The following is a 13,725-nucleotide window of genomic DNA, read 5'->3' as shown; positions in this document are numbered from 1 at the left end:
CGAGTCCGAATCCCGCCCAGGGCTGAAATATTTTCAGTATCGTTGCGCTGCGAGTCGTTACTCCAACTCTTGTGGGCGGGGAGTTGGGCGTGTGTGTGCGTATAAGGTCACAGCATTACCCATAGATCGGTCATATTTATGAGCTCTGAGCTCTCTTACGGGAGGGAAATAGCTGTCGATTACGAGTCCAACACGTGATCCAACAACATGGTGAATCACACACACACTTTTTTTTTTTTTTTTTGGGGGGGGGGAACTGCGCCACTACAGAATGCAGAGTACACTTGTCTTACGTGAATTGTGTTTTTAATTAGTTTTTTTGCTCGTCTCCTTTTCCATGTAGTGAAATACAACTCCTATGTTAATAAAAAATGTGTCTTCTGTAATCTTTTTGATGTGCTTTTCGGGTGGTAATTATCCTATTACAAACACTCCTTAAATCTCTTTCCTCAACTAGCTTTCTAAATACTTCATTTCCAATTTGGAAGTGTTCATTTATGTATTTGTTTATTTATTAATCTATTTATTTATTTGTTTCCTTGTTTATTTGTTTATTTATTTATTTATTTTTATTCTACATTTTTTTACTTCCAACATTCAGATTTTTTTCCCATTATTTCCATATTTATCGTCACTCTCAGTCCCCTTCAATCTGATTCATCAAATATCTACTTCAGCGCAGGTGTGTATATATAATATGTAGCTAAATGTATTTACCTAATTGTAGTGTACAGAGGACGAGCAAGGCTTATGAAAAACCTGTTTATCATCATACTAAGCTTCATATTCGTGTGTGTGTGTGTGTGTGTGTGTGTGTGTGTGTGTGTGTGTGTGCGTGTGTGTATGTGTGTGTGCATGTGTGCGTGTATGTGACTGCCCGTGCATGTCTAATCTTAAGTTTATTTGTCTGTTTTACCAACTACAAAATATATGTGCATTCATGTACCTAAAACGGCACGGGCATATGGGCATAATAAGCCCAGGACCTTTTGCATTTATGTATATCTCTATGCACATACCTCCGTCCGCATATTAGCATAGGGACACATACTTAACTGACGTCTTACTTCTGGGCGACACGCACAGAGAACGACAATGTCCCATGATGCCGCGCGGGGGTACCACCTCGCACTGGGATACCTCTCCCAGTGTCACAAAAACCGACGCCCTGAGAGTTTTTTGGGGAGTTGGCGCGTGGCAGGAGACGGTCTACTGCAGGGGGGGAGTTGGGAGTTGGGGGAGGGAGTGCCACAGCTGGGGAGAACGTCCTACCTTTCAAGATACGAAAGAAAACAAAAGGTTTACATTATGTTATGAAAGATGTATGTGATCACTACGATACCCGTCGTTTGGGACCACGAATTCAACTTGCTTAAGAACTCTTATGTCGGGGGGAAGAAAGAGGTGTTGCACGCATATAACAAGAAGATGAAACGGGTTTCGTTATTCAAGAAGGGTTAATGAGGATTTTCTTGTGCTAGTTGAGTCGTTGTGTACTTGAGCCGTTTAGTTGGTTACGTCATCAAGGGAGAAGAAGGAGACTTTGAGGAAGGGAAGGTGCCGTTGAAGTACAATGAAGGGGCACTCGGAAGAATGCTATCAGGTCTATAATAAGAACCGGATGCTGGATAAGTACATAAGTAAAGAAACAATTAGTCAAATAGATGAATATATAAGTAGATGAAAAAAAAAGGAAAACAAATAAATGAATAAATAGCTAAACAGATAAATGAATAAATAAGCAATTAAATAAATAGATAATAGATAAATGAATGAATAAATAAATAAATTAACAAGTATATAAATAAATAAATAGACGAACAAATAGATAAAAAAATAAATAAATATATAAAAATATGAATGAATAGATAAATAGATTAAATCATTACATATACAAGAAGATAAATATATAAATATATGAATAAATAGATCAATGAATGAATAAATGAACAAGTATATAAATAAACAGATAAACAAATAGATAGATAAATTAATAAGTAAATAAATAAATATATGAATAAATAATAAATATACAAGTATATAATATATGAATACATAAATAAATAGATCAATGAATAAACAAATGAAAAATCAATAATACAAATAAATAAATAAATAAATTAATAAAAAAAAAAGATATAGAACTAGATACCTAGATATAAAGAGAGAATAGACAGATAAATAGATAAACATATAAAATGATTGATTGAAAAATAAAAAATATATAACATAAATAAAGATAAATATACATATAGATAGATGATGAGATAAATCAATAAGTAGCTAGATTCATGAATAAATTCATATTTTTCTCAAATAAGAAACTAAAATTATTGATTAATTAAATAATCAATGGTTGGTTGAAGATTATTTAGATTGCAGTGTTCAAGCGTTCATTTCAACGAGGAATTTACGATGGTATTCTTAAAAAAATCTTTCCTTGTACAAATTTTTCCTTATATAAGTCTTATATATAAATCTTTACTTATATAAATATTTCCTTGATCTTATATAAATCCTTGGAAGGGAAAGATTTTTTTTAAGAATACCAGTTATTTTACTCGTCGACTACGCGGAAGGTGAAGTTGATTCTACCTACGCTTGCATTAATCGACAAAACTTTACAGTTTAAGGCAGTTCCTCTTAACCTTAGGGTCATTACCCCATGAAGTGTCTTTTGGTGGTTTCTCTGTGGGGTCGGGGCGGGGGGCGTGAATGGAGTGAAAATTATTTCATATTTGAGAGCATTTGCGGTTTGATTTGCTCTTATGCAAAGTTGACCCTAATAAAGTTTGCTATTACTGAGGCACTGTTCACACTAGCAGTTTGAACCACGGCGGTTTAATTACAATGTAATTCAATGGAAGCGTTCACACTTAACCGCGCAGTTTTTCCATTAACTATCCCGTACCGCCGCGGTTTCAAACCGTTAGTGTGAACAGGGCATATGAATTATTGGTACAAGATCGTCCGTATCTTTACAGTATATATAATATTGCTTTGTGAATCATATGAATTATATATTTCTTATACATGGGGCAAAAACAATGGCGACGGAATTTCCTAATTTCTTTTTATTCAGATTATCAGGTTAGGCGGTTACTAAATTGGGATACGAGATATACAAGAGGACATGGAAGGAAATTCAAAAAGGACAGTTAGGAAGAGACCTGAAAAAGAACAGCTTTCCCCATAGAATGGTGGACGTATGGAACAAAATGGACGAAATGATTGTATGTGCAAAATCCATACACAAATTAAAGAACAATTTAGATACTGCGAAATACAGAGACGGGACACCACGAGCGTAGCTCCCCTTCCAGTACGATACAACTAAGTAAATACACACACACGCGCGCGCGCAGTTGGTAGAGTTCCCGGCTGCCACTACGGTGGTCCGGGTTCGTATCCCACCCGGGGCTGAAATAATTTCAATATCACTGCGCTGCGAGTCGTTACTCCAACTTTCGTGGGCGGGGAGTTGGGGATGTGTGTGTGCGTGTAAGGTCACGGTCACAGCATTACCCACAGATCAGCCATACATGAGCTCTGAGCTCTTTTCCGGGAGGGAAATAGCTGTCGATCACGAGTCCGACACGTGATCCAAGACCGTGGTGAATCACACACACAATAAAGAATATGCCTGTGTTGGTTTCCAATCCTCTTCATCATTGTCAGAGTAGAAAACATAATGTAAAGATGGAACCTTTATTTAATGCACAGTTTCGCTTCTTGGGAAAGATTTTTCGAGTATATGCGCTGTCTATTAGGACCATTCTGTCGGTAATTGCCATCTGAAATCAGTCTATATCCTGCGACACAAGCGCAAACCCTCGTGATCTTTCGTGACTGTAATACAAAAATGTGCACTTTAAAAGGTTATCACACTGGGCAGCTTCCACGGGCTCCACCAGCGTCGACCGTTGAGAGTTCGTTTGAGTAAAAACGACTTCGGTTACAATATTTGAATTTTCAAATCTCCAAATATCAAATTATCTCTCCGTCATGTATAGCAAAGCTGAATGAGGAACTAAGAGATTGTAAACCTAGATACGAATGCTAGACATGTTCTTGAAATGTTCTTAGAAAAGTCTAGGTTTCTGTAAGCGAAGTCATATTCTAGTTATTCAAATGGAGGTTGGAGGTAGGATGTTGGAGGAAAAATAGCCCAGTGTGATAGCCCCTTCAGGAGTTGTTCTGACGTAGACACGGTCTTTCGTCTATTCCAGAAAGCTCCCTTTGAATACCATTGTACGTTTCGATATTTACAAGAACCTTTTGTAACGTTTCTTATCAAAAGCTTTCTCTAGATCTAGATTTAAGTACTCAAACCGGTCATCCCTCTTAAAAATTATATTTATCAATCGATTATGTTTTTTCTTTCTTTTTTCTTTTTTCTTTTTTGTCACTTTTTTTTTCTTTTTTTTCTTTTTTTTTTTTGGCCACAACTGGACTGGATATCTATCAAGATATCCATCTCCTCCAGATATTCTGTCTTTTTTATGTATAATTCTCTCACGTGATTTGATTGATATGCTGATCAAGGACGCTGATCTAGATGTTCCTCCTAACATACTGGTAGCGCAATCGGAAGCGTGCATGTCTCGTATCTTCTTAATCACGGGTTCGAATCTCGAACTTTTTCTTCGATTTCCGGGAGTGACTGTTAGCTCTCCGAAGAGTGCAAAGGTGACGATTTCAGCAACACTTTAGCATTTCGGCAACACTTTCGCGCCCTCTGACATATGTTCCTCAATTTCTTCCTTTTCTCTTCTCTATTTGTGTCCTTAAGGCGTTCACACTGGGCTATTTTTCCTCTTATCACACTGGGTTATTTTTCCTCCGCTCCTCAATTTCTTCCCTTTTTCTTCTCCGTTTGTGTCCTTCAGGCGTTATCACACTGGGCTATTCCCCTGTTATCACACTGGGCTATTTTTCCTCCGACTGTTGGAGCAGATTTGCAGCCAACAGTTTTCGGGAAGGAATCGGATATGCTGGAGGAAAAATAATTTTCCTCCAGCACATCAAATAACATTCTATGTAATTTGTTGAGAAAACAAAATAGTTTACCATAACAGTGATTCCACGGCTGAAAAAGTACTGGAGGTGGGCGGTACCGCCGATTAATCGGAGGTTGGAGTAAAAACAGCCCAGTATGATAACCCCTTTAGTAAATTAGAACCACATTGATCTTTTCTCATTGTAAAGGCACTATCCCTTCTTCTAACGTACACTTAATACACGAACCTTAGACGCCACTTATTTTCTGTATCATTTATGTATTCAGTTAAAGATCCTATCGGATTCTGAGCTTTTCTTATATCTAGGATCTCTAGCAGTTCCTAAATGTTTTATTTTTATACTTGCATGTTTTTTTTATTTTTTATTTTATTTTATTTTTTATTTTTTCATTTTTTTTTTGTCTACTCTCTCCCTAGCCTAATTACCCATCTTCCTTAGTGAGTCTCAACTGAAATATTTTATCAATCATTTCTGATTGTGTTTTGGCGTATTCATTGAATATTCAATCTCCTTTAAGTTCGGCAATTTCTTCCTTATGCCTCAGTATACCGTTAACACATCAGAAGATCAGATAAAGTTTGTTTTCATATCAACTAATTATATCTGTCTCAGTTTCACTATTCCTCTCTTTAGATTCCTGTGCAATTATTCTAAGCTTACATTTCTTTGTTTATCTTATTTACTTATCTTTTTATTTTGTTTTTTATATTATAATATTTCTATTGTAGTCATACCCATTGTACCGATATTGAAACTCAGTCCAGGGGTGAAAAGTTGTGTGTGTGTGTGCGTGTGTGTGTGTGTGTGTGTGTGTGTGTGTGTGTGTGTGTGTGTGTGTGTGTGTGTGTGTGTGTGTGTGTGTGAAGTTAAACCATAATCCAGAGATCGGACAATATATAAGCTCTGCGGCTCTCATCCAGGAGGGTCACAGTTGTCGATCTTTAGTCCAACACGTGATCCAAAACCATGGTGAATCATAGACGCGCACACACATACACATACACACACACACACACAAATACATCATACATATACATAAAGACTCATGCATGTACACATGTACAGTAAGTAGACACTTATAATTAGACACGTATACACATACGCACATGTGTACACATATACACATGTACGTGCGTGCTCGTGTACACGCATCGATGAGGATAGTTACGCTCAGCAGGAGAGCGCACGTGGACCGGATCGTAGTGCGCACGCGCGCAGATGTACACACACACACACACACACACACACACACACACACACACAAAAAAAAAAAAAAAAAAATCTTGGCGCAGTTGGTAGAGTTCCCGGCTGCCACGGTCCGGGTTCAAATCCCGCCCAGGGCTGAAATAATTTCAGTATCGCTGCGCTGTGGGTTGTTACTCCATCTCTCGTAAGTGTGTGTGTGCGTGTGAGGTCACAGCATTACCCATAGATCGGTCATATATGAGCTCAGTTCTCTTCCGGGAGGGAAATAGCTGTCGATCACGAGTCCAACACATAATCCAAGAACATGGTGAATCACACACACACACACACACACTGGAGATAATACATGAATTGGTAACCAGGTGTGATAATAGGAAATTAAGAGACAAGACCATACCAGCCTGATGCTTATAAAAGTTATCACAAACTCGACATTAAAGTCACCCTTACCCAGGAAACAGTTCGGTCAACCCAAGAGCATTTCCATCGCCAAAACAGCAATGCTTAAGATCAGGACACCATTCCCATTTATTCCATTCCTACCTATTCCACTTCCACCCATTCCACCCCCACCCAATCCACTCCCATCCACTACCCATGTTTCCCTCACATCTTAGCTCCTCGTGGATGAAGGGTCATCCCTGTCTACTGGCCACTACCTCGGGTCAGAAGCAATGCAGGAAGGAAGGAAGAAGAAAGGAAGGAAGGAAGGAAGGAGAGAAAGAAGGAAAGAAAGAAGGAAAGAAGGAGCCAAATCTGAGGAAAAAAAAACAAAATAAATAGATAAACAAATAAAGAATAAAAAGTCAAAACTCGCCCGAGATTGATCATCCTACGAAACTGCATCAGAGAGATTCCTTATAAGTCAGCAGAAAATTGGCCGAAGCGAATTCATTATATCGAAGTCGAAACTTAGATTCGTCTGTATTATTTTGATTTCCTTATATCATAGCTGCTATCGCTCCCGCCGTGCAAGACACCATTGAAACCATGAAGTGTGTATGTCAGGGTGATCGTCTTTGGGGGAAATTATTAATCACAAAAACGCCGTTACTCACATCACTGAGGGTATTATTATCTTGTATGCGTCCTTCTTGTTTCCTGCAAACAGGTTCCATGAACTTGGTACATTTGTACCCAGATGTACATCTTTCCTATTAAAGAAAAAGCAATTTGGTCTTCTGTTCGCTACATGAAAATACTAGATCACAGAGTTGTTTGTGGCATTTTTCCGTACGGTCGTATTTATTCAAGTGTATTACTTGGAATGCATTCTATGAAATTGTTAAAAAGAACTGAAGATCCCACTAACGGGTAAAAGAGAATTATATGAAGATAAGTGATAAGTGATCACTATCTGTGATCCTCTTAAGCGTTGTTATACAAATGGGTGGGTGGACTTGTATATATTAGGAGGGAATACATAGAGGGGACACTGGGAGGTTAACCTATTAATACATGCTCAACTGGAATAAAAGTTAGCATGCTAACCTCCCCACGTCCTCTCTATGTATCCTCTCCTGGTATTTACCAGTCCACCCACCCATTTGTATAACCACGCTGAAGTGGATCACAGACAGTGATCGCAATATACGTATGTTCATACAATTTTCTTTATTTTTTCCGATAGTGGGGTATTCAGATATATATATATATATATATATATATATATATATATATATATATATATATATATATATATATATATATATATATATACATTTATACATAAATCAGAAAAATTAGGTATAATAATTCTAAAGTTATCCAGAAGAAAGAAACGAAGCACAATCAAGAATAAAATAACCAAAAGATAAAAAAAACAGTGTTGTGTATCATACATGTTTCAGTACAAGTTCATCTGCTTGCTATGCCGAGGATCAGACACACACACACAAAAAACAGCGACAGTAGCATGAAATATTGCGGAGTATCCAATGCCAAAGTAATACCCATAGACAAACGCACCCATCTACCGTGACGAAAGGGCCAATACATTACGGAATATGCATAAGCATAGGAATAAGGCCATTGAGACAGGATACGCATATGTAAATAGGCCAACCACAGACAACTGATCCCTTGTTTGGAAAGTCAGGAGCGCACACAGAGCAACACAAGGAAGTAACACTTGGACAAAGACAACGAGGAGGAGGAGGAGGAGGAGGAGGAAAGGCTCAGCAGGTACTTGAGGCGTGAACGTGTTCCTCAGCGTTGGTCTCTTCGGGAAAGATGTTAAAATGAAATGTTAGAGGTTACTTCGGGTTTTACCTGTGTTCGGCCTTGCCATCACACGATATAAGCATTTATTTGTATATATATGTATACATATATATATATATATATATATATATATATATATATATATATATATATATATATATATATATGCTAATAAGAACACGGGTACGTGTGCTCACTTGTTGCACTGAAGATGTAATATACGAAAGCGCTCTGCTTCGTTAGTTTCTTTTTTCCAAGTGGTCTACTTTGCATATATATATATATATATATATATATATATATATATATATATATATATATATATATATATATACACACACACAAATGCATATGGAAGGCAGATAATTGGTAGGTTGGTGAAGTAAACATTCAACTCAGCTGTTTTCTGTTTCCCTCTTCACACTGGCACTCATACATACAAACATTTCTTTTCTTTCTTTCTTCCCTCTTTCTTTCTTTGCTTGTCTTTTTCCTTGCCTTCTCTTTTTTCTTTCTAGATTTCTTTCTTTACTTCTTTCTTTTTATTTCATTCTTTCTTCCTTTCTTTTTCCTTGCCTTCTTTTTTCTTTTTCTTTTTCCTTCTCTTTTTACTTTATTTCCTTCTTTCTTTTTTCATTCTTTCTTTATTTTTCCTTCCTCCCTTTCTATCTTGGGGTCTGACTCTCCCCCGTGCAGAAGAAATTAGTCAAAAACGGGTTTACCAAGAGAGATGGTTCACGAAGGGACTAGACTAACCGTATATCGAGCGCTGAAACAAATGGTTGTTTTAAGAAAAGATTAGATAACTTTATGGATAGGGACGACAAGTGGTAAGGGGTCATGGAACTACCTAGTGTAGGCTTTATGGCCTCCTACAGCCTCCTCCTTTCTTATGTTCTTAGCTCTGCTATCTTCACGGTTGTGAGGCCAGGAACCTGTAACCGCTCGGATGAAGGAAACTTAATACCATTTTCCTCGCCGCATAGATGCTTCCTGTCTGACTGAATTATTTCTTGAGTAGTTTTTGAAGTTTCTAACATGAAAGATCCTGGAACTGCTTGTGGTTCCTGAAGGCATGGAAGACTATAGGGTATGATGTATCGTACTTGTAAATGATGTATTATGCACGTATTATTATGCTCATTCATGTGTAACTTTACGCATACAGAGAGTGAGATAGATGATCCCAGTCATGATTGTTGCAAAAGAAACTAGTTGCAACAGTGATATAACAAAGACAATGCCTCCAATACAGTAGCATCTCATTGCTGGAACTAAAAATCTAGAATTACTTATAGAACAGAGTATGAAAAGAACTAAGATACTAAACTAGATATTCTGTATCTCTTTATCACAATTGCGCTCCCTCAGAAGAACAGAACCACTTGTGGACATAAAAAAAAAAAAAAAAAAGTCTTTAAGAAATTTTGGTTTTACAACAGTGCAGGTCTCAAGAAAGTTTAACCAAACATGTTAGATTCAGCGTTTCCAAACCTGAGGTGATGAACTCAATTACGGGAGTTGCTGGGAAGCGAGGCCTAGATACATTTTTCTTTATCCTTCTGGTAATACGATATTAGTTATTAGGGAGCGCTGGACTGCTTAGACCTGGCTACAAGGGGTACCCTTAAGGTCGGAAAAGGTTTGGAAACGCTGTGTTAAGAGTTCTGAAGAAAGAACAAGGAGCTACCTCCGAAGAAGTCCATATAACCCAGATCTCCACAAATGTTAATAAACATATGACATTAAAGCAACGTCTCCGAGGATTCTATCAACCATATAAATCTAACCTCTGATTATCAGCGCTGGGCGCGTTTCTCTGTGCGTTCCGCTTTAGTCTGGCCACTGTTAGCGCTCCCAAACTTACAGCTTAAGAGACAGGAGGTTCATACCGAAATTAAAGTCCAGTAGGCCACATACTATACCAAAGAAAAATTATGTAGGCCACATACTATACCGACACCTATAGTGCTTTAATAGTTTGGGAGCGACTACGGCCAAACTAAAGCGGAACGCACCAAGGAACGCACAGAGGAACGCGCCCAGCTCTGCTGATGATGCTAGTACTCGTCACAATTAACAACAAATAAAGAAACACCAAAATCTCCAAGGACGACTTCATTTCTCGAGAAAGAAATGTCCTTCTCGTTCACTCGCCATCGAGAATATCAATTTGCCTGGCAAAGGACATCAATGCCTCCACCAGAGATGGGTACGTTACCGCTGGACAAGTGCGTTACCGAAAAAAAAAAAAAAAAAAAAAAAAATATATATATATATATATATATATATATATATATATATATGTGTGTGTGTGTGTGTGTGTGTGTGTGTGTGTGTGTGTGTGTGTGTGTGTGTGTGTATGTTTGTGCATATACGCATTGTATATACATATATATATGTATATGATATGCATTGACGGACATGCACCCCGTATTTTTCGGTAACGCACAACCTGTCAGGTGGTAACGCGCCCAGCTCTGCCCTTCACTTTCAGCTGTTTCGCCCTTGAAGACAAGGAAGGATTTAGGCATAGTAGGCCACTGTCCCAGGCCACATAGGTAACTAGGTGCCCACAGAAACTAATTTGTCACGCAAGAATGGTAAAAAATAAAATCTAAAAAAATAAAATTAAAGACATTATATCGAAGTGTAATAAGCATTTTTTTCAATAAAAAGTAACCATACTCTATTCAGTTCAATTCTAAATTACAGTGTCTGTGTGTGTGTGTGTGTGTGTGTGTGTGTGTGTGTGTGTGTGTGTGTGTGTGTGTGTGTGTGTGTGTGTGATTCTCCATGATCTTGGATTACGTGTTGGACTCGTGATCGACAGCTATTTCCCTCCCGGAACAGAGCTCAGAACTCGTATATGACCGATCTATGGGCAATGTTGTGACCTTACACACACCCACACACCTAACTCCCCACCCACAAGAGTTGGAGTACCGACTCGCAGCGCAGCGGTACTGAAATTATTTCAGCCCTGAGCGGGATTCGAATCCGGACCGCCGTAGTGGCAGCCGGGAACTATACCACTGTTGTTTGTTTGTTTGTGTGTGTGTGTGTGTGTGTGTGTGTGTGTGTGTGTGTGTGTGTGTGTGTGTGTGTGTGTGTGTGTGTGTGTGTGTGTGTGTGTGTGTGTGTGTGTGTACCTCTGCGTGCAATGAACTACTCCACCACACGCAAAGCATCGATGCCACGTCAGTGCCACACGCGTGGACGCGCAGCACAGCGGGTGGTGCCTCGCGTGGACTCGATCGTGACACTGCAACCTCGCGAGGGGGTAAACCATAATCAGTTAATGTTCCCCCAACGCGAGGGATTGCAAATACGAGAAGCTACACCCAAGATACTATTCGTATTACTTCGGTTTCGAATAGAGGCCCGAGTTAATGTCCGAATGTGTTTATCATATTAATGCTACTTGTGTCATTATTGTTCTATTGTCATTATTATCACTGTTATTGTCATTGTCAGTATCAGTAGTATTATTATTGTCATCATTATCATTACTAATTATAGTGATGATAATGATTTATAATGTTACTGTCCAGCAGCTCAAGACAGTTTCGTATTGAACAAAGAAAACAATTGATGGTTTGTCCAAGGCAGCTGAAATGTGAGAAACCTCAGACGATGAACATGAGATTGTGGTCACGACCACCTGCAAAGCACCACCGTCTTGCAACAGCTACAGCGACAGCCTCCTCCGTTCTTCACAAGACGAGACCAACACTAATAAACGCCGTTTATTTCTCAGCATTTCTGTCACAGATTTTGGGGCACACGAAGAATTGTCAACCCAGAACGCCCACATGAAGAATCGTCACCCCATGAGATCCCACCTGAAGAACTGTCACCCCAGTACGCCGAATATCAACGGTGGAATAAAGATTAGGTTAGGTTAGATTAGGTTAGGTTTGGTTAGGTTAGGTTAGATTAGGTTACGTTAGGTTAATTTAGATTAGGTTACGTTAGGTTAGGTTGAATGAAGGTTATGATTATTGTCATCAACTTATACAAACGAAGAATCGTAAACCCAGGATGGCCCACATGAAGAATTGTCACCCTAGGACACCCTGTCGAAGTCTAGGGTGACGATTCTTCGTGTGATCCCAAGTTTTTAATGTGGATCGGTTGTCAGCTGCAAGGAGCTGGGAGGAAGGATCGCCGGGTATCAATGCTACATCCCGAGTTGCTTTGTTGGCCCGTTTTCTGCGGGGGATGCCGACATGAGATGGCCCCCGCTGTAGTTATACAAAATTTGAAGCGGGGGGAGACTAGGATGGAAGGAAGGAAGGAAAGAATGGAGGGAGAAAAGAAGGGAGAAAGAGAAGAAGGAAGGAAAGAATGGAGGGAGGAAAGAAGGAAGGAAAGAAGGAAGGAAAGAAGGGAAGAATGGAGAGAGGAAAGAAGGAAGAAGGAATGAAGGAAGAAAGGAAAGGGAGGAAAGAAAGAAGAGAGGAAAGAAGGAAGAAAGGTAGGAAGGAAGGAAGGAAGGAAAAAAGAAAGGAAGGAAAGAAGGAAAAAAAGAAAGAAGGAAAGAAGGAATGAAGAAACCAAATCTGAGGTAAACAGCTCCTTCTCTCCTCCACGAACAGAAATCAGGAATCACCGAAGAATGAAGCGACAACAGAACATCAGCGATCATCTGAGAAGGTCCCTTGCTGACGTCACTTCCACCACAGCCGCCGTCGTCGTCGCCTTCTCGGTATCCGTCACACCCGGCGAAGAGAGAGGAGAGACTGAACTGGCGCCATCACCAAGTGGGCAAATATCGAGGTTATTTCTTTACAAAGGTACGACACTAACAACACCGCAACCGCTCGTGTAAAAGGCGTTCTTTTCATGCGATGACATTTGGGTTCTGCAAACGCGGCCTTACCTTTCTGGGGTTCCTGTGCACCCCAGGTGACTTACCCACGGTAAGCGCGTTGAGGGATGTTGGAGGTTTGACAAGGGTGTAAGGAATCCAAACAGAGGATCAAACCCGATAATCTGAGGACTCGAACCTGTGAATTTAGGGTCACAAACAGGCAACAACTATCTAATCGCAATGAGTGTTCGAAGAGGAGCAAGAAAGTGACCGGATGAATAATGAAGAGTTGCTGGCCGGGAAAGGGAAGTGAGGAACAGTCAACAATAATAATAATAATAATAATAATAATAATTTTCACATATGGAAAGGAGGCAAGGTATGGCCTGCAGTAGTCAATGCAAAGGAAGATATGTGAAATGAGACATAGAGGTTTAAAAATAATGTGTTAAAAAATC

This window comes from Oratosquilla oratoria, chromosome 28, assembly GCF_046742065.1.
Source record: "Oratosquilla oratoria isolate Oo_2021 chromosome 28, ASM4674206v1, whole genome shotgun sequence".
In the NCBI taxonomy this organism is placed as follows: Eukaryota; Metazoa; Arthropoda; class Malacostraca; order Stomatopoda; family Squillidae; genus Oratosquilla; species Oratosquilla oratoria.
This window is presented reverse-complemented; position numbering follows the sequence as displayed.